The sequence below is a fragment of the Salvelinus sp. IW2-2015 genome, linkage group LG13 (genome assembly GCF_002910315.2).
Source record: "Salvelinus sp. IW2-2015 linkage group LG13, ASM291031v2, whole genome shotgun sequence".
Taxonomy (NCBI): Eukaryota; Metazoa; Chordata; class Actinopteri; order Salmoniformes; family Salmonidae; genus Salvelinus; species Salvelinus sp. IW2-2015.
In genome coordinates this window covers 50,343,537-50,351,453 of record NC_036853.1, presented here as the reverse complement: position 1 = coordinate 50,351,453, position 7,917 = coordinate 50,343,537, and the positions used below count along the sequence as shown (strand labels likewise).

Below are 7,917 nucleotides of genomic sequence, written 5' to 3'. Positions count from 1 at the left end.
CTGGGCCGTCGTTGCAAAGGAGCAAAATAAAATATAATAACTTAGAGTAGAGAGAAGAAGATTGGTAGTTGTTTGGGTATTTATAGCATGGGCTATGTGGTACATGGTGCAACTTGATCTGTGAGCTCCTCTGACAGCTGGTGCCGTGTAAAGGCTAAGTGAAGGGAATAAGTGTTCCAGCTTTCAGAAATTATTTAGTTAGTTACGTTCCAGTCAACTAAAGGCAAGTCACGATGAACATGGAGGAGGAGAGGCGGCCAAAGAAGGAAAATTGGCCTTTAATAGGGAGGTGATACAAGTGACGACTATGATCCTGGCTGGAACGCGATAATGCTACAGGTAGGGTGCTGCGATAAGAGTGACCATGGCGCAGCAGAGATTAAGGCGGGGACATTTTACCTAGCAGAGCGTCTTGTAGTCATGACTGAGCCAGTGGGAATTTCGGCGCTGGGTATTCAGAAGCGAGCCAGCCAATGACGAATGCACAGCTACAGGTCCAGTGATGAAGTAATGGCTGTATGCGGGCTTTGGTGACAAAACGTGATGGCACTGTGATAGACTGCATTCTAATTTAGTTGAAGTTAGGGTGTTGGAAGGCTATCTTGTAAATACATCGCCGAAGCTCGAGGATTTGTAAGATGCGTCAGTTTTACGAGGGTCATGTTTGGCAGGCATGGCGTAAGGATGCCTTTGTTGCAAAAATTAGGAAGTCCAATTCTAGATTTAACTTTGCGATTAGAGTATGTGTTATGGATCTCTCTCGGGGGGTTTGTCGAGGACCTTGGCGGCCAGCTGGGTGTCAGTGAGCTGTGGCCGGAGGAACGGAGGCTGGACAACCACACTGTGAGGCTTCCTCTTCCTCCCCAGGTACCTGATGAAGACCAAATCAAAATCGTGTTATTAAAAGGACAAGGAGGAAGAGGAGGAGAGTGAGAAGAGGGTAGCTGATGGAGAGAGGGAGGGACAGGAGGGAGAAAGAGTAGTAAGAGAAGGAACGGACGAGGGAGAGCAAGAAGATGAGGAGGATGAAGAGGACCCATTGAGATAGAGGACTCATCTTCGTATCTGTGCCATTATGGTGCCTGTGACGGCATCTCCATTTAAAAGTAGTCACTTTTCTTATTTTGTGATTTGAAAAAAAGCATAAAGATAAAATTGGTGATTTATCTCCACCTGCAGTGCTGGGGTTCTGAACCAACTTCTCATTCAGTTATTGTGGCCACTAGATGCCAGTGTTCTWTCTTTAACCCCATTTTCAACTAAAGGCAACCCAATTTGGAAAAAAAACTACGCTCTGGTCATTGGCTGATTGCTCCCAACCCATAGCAAATCCCACCCAGGTTGAGTACTTTAAAAAAGGCGGAAGCCCGTGTATCTATCCAGCTCTAAGAGGACCTAGTCTCAGTCAAACCCCTAATAGCATGCAGGGATGACCGCAGCTCAAAACACTGTTTGAACCGATAGTAATGCAACCAGATCTACACTATTAACATACTATATATATATATATAAAATATATATATATATAGAAAGAGAAAGAGAGAGAGGAGACAGAGAGAGAGAGAGAGAGAGAGAGAGACCTGGGCGCTTGGGAGCTGCAGAGCACGTGAGAAACGTTCTTCCAACAGCCATTAGTGAAAGGGTTCACTCCTCCCCTAAACTTCCCCGTCACCTGGTGGAGAGAGAGAGAGAGAGAGAGAGAGAGAGGGACAGGAGAGAGAGAGAGACAGGCGATGGGGAGGGAGAGAAAGAGACAGGAGAGAAAGAGCACAAATGGAGAAAGAAAGAGCGAGAGAATGATAGAGAAGATAAAGAAAAAAAAGAATAGTAGGTTATTAATTTCCCCTCAAGACATCCTCCATTCATCAATGCAACATATTTAAAGTGTAAACATCAAACACGGAGCGTCATATAAAAGNTCAGTCAAACCCCTAATAGCATGCAGGGATGACCGCAGCTCAAAACACTGTTTGAACCGATAGTAATGCAACCAGATCTACACTATTAACATACTATATATATATATATAAAATATATATATATATAGAAAGAGAAAGAGAGAGAGGAGACAGAGAGAGAGAGAGAGAGAGAGAGAGACCTGGGCGCTTGGGAGCTGCAGAGCACGTGAGAAACGTTCTTCCAACAGCCATTAGTGAAAGGGTTCACTCCTCCCCTAAACTTCCCCGTCACCTGGGGGAGAGAGAGAGAGAGGGACAGGAGAGAGAGAGAGACAGGCGATGGGGAGGGAGAGAAAGAGACAGGAGAGAAAGAAAGAGCGAGAGAATGATAGAGAAGATAAAGAAAAAAAGAATAGTAGGTTATTAATTTCCCCTCAAGACATCCTCCATTCATCAATGCAACATATTTAAAGTGTAAACATCAAACACGGAGCGTCATATAAAAGAGGGAGATAAATGGAGGGAGGGATGAGGGAGAGGAAGACAGAGGATTATTCTCTCTCCGTGATGAGATTATGACCTGTATGTTTTCATTCAGGGGGGGGATGAAGGGAGACAGGGACGGAGGGAGACCGGGACGGAGGGAGGGATAGTGGGAGGGGGGGGTCACATTTGAGGATTATCATGGGGCCGTTGTAGAGATGAAATGTTTTGGGCCTTTAAGAACAACGTCAACACAAACGCACACCAACGGTTTAGTTCTCAGACAAAAACACATCAGATAAGAGGGTGTGATTGTTTGGGACGGGTCGGGCGGAGTGTTGGMTCTGATGCTAACAAGGGGTCTACRTAGCTCTTCAAGGAGAAGAWTGGGCATGAATAAGGCAACAACGCYTCTTCTGTAAGCATGTCATTGCACTGTTTACGCCCGCTGTATCCTGCGTACGTGACCAATAAACTTTGMTTTGATTTAATGTTGATCTCCGTCTCTGTTCTCAAAGGGTATGCAGTATTCTTTTGTGGTAAGCATATCGCTCATTATTTATGTGATGACAGCTCATCTTTGCAATGGCAGAGCAAATTCTAGTCCAGGGGGGCAGCCAGCAATGCTTCATTTGTAAAATCGGGAGGTGCCGGAACAAAAAGTGAGCGCGAGAGGGGGGGGGGCGGGCTGACCTGTGGAGCTCTGAGCTACCGGATCGCATCATAAAAAAATTAATCTACTTTAAAATAAAGCATTGCATGCATATCGTCGCATTGTTGTGAAGTTGTTCGATATATTACTGCACCGTTGGAGCTAGAAACACAAGCATTTCGCTACGCCCGCAATAACATCTGCTAAACACTTGTATGTGACCGATAAAATGTGATTTGATTTGCGCAGGGGCACAGAGCAGCACGCGAGAGATTTGTAAGGTCAATTCCACCATGCTCCTGGAGAACACCTCCTGTAGGTAACTCCAACCATGCTCCTGGAGAACCACCTCCTGTAGGTATCCCAGCTCCTAAACAACCTGCTAACTCAACCTGCCTGGAGAACCACCCTCCTGTAGCGTTAATCACCATGCTCCACTGGCAGAACCCTTCTGTAGGTTAACTTCACCCATGCATCTGGAGAACCCACCCCTAGGTTACTCCCCGTCGATCTGAGAGCCTCCTCTCTCGCCTTCAACATCAACCTCCTTAGCTCGCTTTGTATTTCATAACCGTGGTAAACCAGTGAATCAGCTTTTAACGCAGCTAATTCTTAGGAATCAGGTGTGGCTCCTTAAGGGTTGGAGTGAAACTACCAGCGACGCTCTCTCTCCAGGAACAGGGGTTGGCAGACCTGCTTTAGAGGGTGCGTGATGCAGAGTTGACCCCTGTCCAGCTGTATGTTGATGTGAAGACGGTGTGTGTGTGTGGCGCGTACCTCCACACAGTTGTCACACAACGGAGCAGTGTGCACAGCGGGGCGGTCTGTAGAAGCGGAGGTTGGAAACATTTCATCCTGACTGGGATGCCTCGGATCTCCACCGTCTTATAGAGCGGAGCGCGGAAATCATCTCCTTGTCCTCATCCTCATCCTGGAGAACCACAAATACTCTTAGTACACTAGCATGACATCCCCTTACTAGGATCAGCATAAACACACACTCACCCCGCCTCACCCCCCCTATAATACGCATAAACATACCACATCACCTTACTAGATGCACACACATGCACACACCCTTACTAGATAGCATGAACAACACACCTTAATAGATCAGGCATGAACACAACACTTACTAGATCAGCATGAAAACAAACACCCTTACTAGATAGCATGAATACAACAACACAACATACCACGTTACTAGATCAGCATGAATACCTCACATCCATTACTAGATCAGCATAAACACACACACACATCCACTTACTAGATCTAAGCATAAACAACACACATCCCTTACTAGATCAGCAATAAACCACACATTTTACACCTTACTAGACCCATCATAAACACACACAATACACACCACTCCTTACTAGACCATAACACCCATAAACACACAAACCATGAACCTACAACCACCTTACTAGATCAGATGAACAACACACACCTACAGTCAGCAACACGACACACACACACCACACACACAACACACCACCAACACACACACACAGCACACACACCACACACAACGACACACACCACAATACACACATACCTTACTAGGATCAGCATGAAATCACACACAGCATCCCTTAAGATAGCTGCATAACACACACACTTTACTAGATGGCATGATACACACACACTTATACTAGATCAGCATGAACACGACACCTTTAGATAGCATTAAACCACACATGGTTACGCGCATCCCCTTACTAGATTCAGCATTAACACACACAACACATCCTTACAAGATCAGCATGAACACACACACACACCTTACTAGATCAGATTACACACACACCACACACACACTCACCAACACACATTATAGATCAGCATTTAACACACCACACACACACCCTTAGAGCTACCGACCAACACCTTACTAGATCACACACCACCTTGTCGTCAGCAAACACACACATCCCCTTACTAGATCAGCATTTACACACACACTACACATCCTTAATTGATCAGCATTAAACACACAACATCCTTATCTAGATCTAGCATAACACAACACCCTTACTAGATCAGCCATAAAGCACACACACATCCCCTTACTACGATCAGCATAAACAACACACACCCCTTACTAGACCACCTAACAACACACCCTTACTAGATAGCAATGAATCACACACACACACCCTTACTCAGATACATGAACCACACCCGTCACAACCTTACCTAATCAGCATAACAACCAACACCTTACTAGACAACACATAAACACACACACACACCCTTATAGATCAGCATAAACACACAACCCCTTACTAGACCACAACACACACACCTTACTAGATCAGCATGATACACACCACAGACACACACACCTTATAGATCAGCAATGACACACACAACCGCTTACTAGATCAGCATAAACACCTCTCAAATTCAGCATGAACACACACTTATAGATCACCAACAAACGCTTACTAGATCAGCATAAACACAACACCCTTATAGATCAGCATAAACACACACACCATACCTACTGCACTCACACAAGACTACTAGATTCAGCATAAACACCACACACCTTACTAGATAGCATAAACACACACCTCCTTACTAAGACCACATAAACAACACACACCTTATAGATCAGCATGATAACACCACAACACACCTTTACTAGATCAGCATGAACACACACACACCCTTACTGATCAGCATGACAACAAACCCTTACTAGATCAGCATAAACACACACCCCTTACTAGATCGCATGAACACACTTACTTAGATAGCATGAATACAACTTACTAGATCAGCAATGAATACACACACACACTACTAGATTCAGCATGAATACACACACACACACACACACCTTACTAGATCCGCATGAACAACACACACACACATCCCCTTACTAGATCGCATAACACAAACACAATCCCTTACTAGATAGCATGAACACACACGCACACACACCTTACTAGATCAGCATAAACCCACACACACCTCCTTACCTAGATCAGCATGAACAACACGCACACAACACAACACCTTACTAGATCAGCATGAACAACCAAACACACCCTTACTAGATCAGCATGAATACACACACACACAACCACCCTTACTAGATCCGCATGAACACACACACATCCCTTACTAGATCGCATAAACACACACATCCCCTTACTAGATCAGCATGAACACAGCGCACACACACACACAGCCCTTACTAGATCAGCATAAACACACACACACACACACCCTTACTAAACCCACATAAAAACAACACACACACACACACACCTCTTATAGATCAGCATGATACACACACACACACACACCCTTACTTAGATCAGCATGACACACACACACGAAGACTTAACTAGATCAGCATAAACACACACACACACACACCCTTACTAGACCCACATAAACACCCACACACACACACACACCCTTAGAACCCACAAACCACCCAACCTTACTAGATCAGCACTAACAACACCCCCTTACTAGACCCATAAACACACACCCCTTACTAGATCAGCATGAATCAACACCACACACACACACCCTTACTAGATCAGCATGAACACACACACAACACACACACACACACACACACACACACACCACACACACAGCACACACACACACACACAGCGACCACACACACACACAGTCACACAGACACACACACAGCACACACCTTTAACTAGATGCATGAATACACACCACACACCCTTACTAGATCAGCATGAATATCACACCACCCCCTTTACTAGATCAGCATGAATACACACATGAACACCCCTTACTAGATCAGCCATGATAACACACACAACACACCTTACTTAGATCAGCATGAACAACACCCTTACTAGATCAGCATGAACACACTTCCTAGATCGCATGAATACCACAGCACCACACCCTTACTCGATAGCATGAAACACACACACCCTTTACTGATCAGATAGAATACACACACACACCCCTTATAGATTCAAGCAATGAATACACACACACCCCCTTACTAATAGCAAGATACACATATAGATCAGCATGAATACACATCACACACCCCCTTACTAGATCAGGCATGAACACATTCACTTCCTAGATCAGCATGAATAACACACACACAACACCTTACTTAGATCAGCATGAAACACACACACCCTTTACTAGATCAGCATGAATACACACACCACACCACCCTTTACTAGTCAGCAAAACAACACCCTTACTAGATCAGCATGAAACACACACCCCTACTAGATCAGCCATGAAACACACTTACTAGATCAAGCATGAATCACCACACACTTACTAGATCAGCATGAATACACACACACACCTTACTAGACCAGCATGAACACACACACACACAAACACATCCCCTTACTAGACCAGCATGAACACACACCTCAATACTATACTTACACTGCATTGGCAGTAGACAGTCATACAGAGAGTTTGCAGAGAGCATGAGATGGAAGAGGCTGGTGTTGTTATACATCTGTGCAACACACCAACACAACACACACACCTTGGGGAAGATGCCCGGGTCCATGAAGGTGGCCATGCAGAAGTTGGCAAGGACGAACAGGAAGATGGCACTTTGTAGATCGGCACGGCAACCGAGAACTGCTCGACAGCCATGGACACCTGAAAGAGAGAGGAGGGAGAAGACCGAGGGAGGAGAAGTTAGATCAATTGTCTTTATTCATAACAAGAACCACAAATGCCCCCGTTGCCTCTGAACCCCTCAGTAAAGGGAAGGAATATCACGGTAGCATTGTTGACAGTAAGCTCCATCCTATGAATTTGAGAGGGGTTACATTCGTCTGCCCATCTTTCAGCTTCATACAAACCAAGTGGCAGGGCTGCCATTTCGTT

The 7,917-nt window shown here is 45.1% G+C and overlaps 1 pseudogene; it reads right to left on the bottom strand.

Moving 5' to 3' along the window:
* The window catches only part of LOC111971334 (palmitoyltransferase ZDHHC5-A-like), a 49,197-nt pseudogene that overhangs the window by 15,405 nt on the left and 25,875 nt on the right, over positions 1–7,917 (bottom strand).